We start from the raw sequence: 2,095 nt of genomic DNA on the forward strand, positions 1-2,095 counted from the left end.
ATAAATAATTAAAACGATAAGATATAATTAATACTATACAAGTTTTTTGAAAATAAACATAATGATAATAGATATGCTTCGCTTAACACTATTTTCGCTCGAAGAACAAAATCCTTCGCCCTTATTTGTTCACCAAACCCAACATTATTTGGATAAATTTTAATTAGACATAAATTTAAAAATTAGATAAAATATTTTTTTCTTTATCTAAGTAAAAATTATCCAAATTATATCATGTTTTTGATGTCATTTAAATTAAAGTCTCATTAATCCATTAAAATTATTTTCAAAAAATTACTTTCTAAAATAAAACAAAAATGTTTTAGTTTTTATTACACAAGATTTTTAAATATTATAAATTATTATAGATAAGTAAGGGTCTCCGATGTCATCGAAAGCGAAAGCGAAAACGCGAGTAAAGTGCAAGCGAGATGACGTATCGTCAAAGAGTTTCGAAGTCTCTTATACGCGAGTGGTTTATTCCTTTATTATATAGTATTTCACGAGTATATATGTGTCATATTACTATAGAAAAAAAACTTTTATATTTGCATTTTGAAAATAATTTTAATGGATTAATGATTTTTTGCGATTAAAATGATATCAAACACGACATAAACCGGATAATTTTTAGTTAAATATGTCATCAAAATTTTTATTATTAGTTTAGTTAAAAATTATCCGATTTATGTTATGTTTGATGTCATTTTAATCGCAAAAATCTCATTAATCCATTAAAATGATTCTCAAACTGATAAAATACAAGTAAGAATCTCTCTTAAAGTAAGAATCGAAGTGACAGAAATCTAAATTATGAATTATTGTTTTGTTATGATCCTTACGAATAATAACTATTTTTCTATCGATACTTAGAGTAAAGGTATTTTGTCTCATGCTTTATCGTTTGACTTTTTGACAATTTAAATGTGATTCGGATTGAGAACGCGCAATAAAATAATCGAATTGCAGATCCGAGTAATTAACATAACGATATTAAGCTCTGTGATATATTAATCGTTTATTAAATAATTGATCTATAATTTAAAATATTTGTATAATTTAATATTCCGCTTGTATATACATCATAATATGGTATGCGGCCTTAGCGATGTAAACAACAGCGCGCTATTGTTTATGTGTTACGGTCTTGTTATCATTCGCACGGCGACACTTGAATTGGATTGTAATAGTTCGAGACGCTCCGTCAAATTTCTCTTCCAAATGCGATCGCGATAAATATCGGGAAATAATTTGATACTATTAATAATTAATTCTCTCTCTCTCTCTCTCTTGGCAACAATTTTTTTTTTTTAATACTTAAAATTAAATATATTTTGTCCAATACTTTATTGTTCGACTTTTCGACGATCTAAATATGATTCGGATTTAGAAGGCGCAATAAAATAGTCAAATCGCAGAATCTGAGTAATTAATATAACGATAAATTTCGTGATATATTAATCGTTTATTAAATAATTGATCTATAATTTAAAATACTCTTGTATAATTTAATATTCCGCTTGTATGTACGTCATAGTACGTAAAATATTTCGGCAACGTATTATCAATAACAAGGTGTTCGGTCTTGGCGGCGTAAACATTAGCGCGCTATTGTTTACGTATCACGGTCTTCTTATTATTTATACGGAGACACTCGATCAGTAAGGTAGTAGTACGAGACGCTCTGACAAATTCCTTTGCTAAACGCGATCGTGACCAATATTGAGAAATTATTTATTATTATAATATAATTAATACTTAATTAACATTTATAAATAATACCCGTATGTAACTACATATATATATATCGCGACGATAGATCTCGAATCGCATATTTCATTCATTTAATCAAATAAGAATTTAAATGATAGAAAAACAAATTATAAATTATCGTTTTGTTACAATCTTTACGGACAATAATTAGTTCTTTAACAACACATAGAGTCAAATATATTTTGTCCATGATACTATATCATTTGACTTTTCGATAATTTAGATATAATTTGGATTAAGAACGTGCTGTAAAACGATCGAATCGCAAAATTGAATAATTAATATAACGATAAGCTCCGTGATACATTAATCGTTTAATGTT

Source organism: Formica exsecta, unplaced genomic scaffold (genome assembly GCF_003651465.1).
Source record: "Formica exsecta isolate Colony F162 unplaced genomic scaffold, ASM365146v1 scaffold451, whole genome shotgun sequence".
Classification (NCBI taxonomy): Eukaryota; Metazoa; Arthropoda; class Insecta; order Hymenoptera; family Formicidae; genus Formica; species Formica exsecta.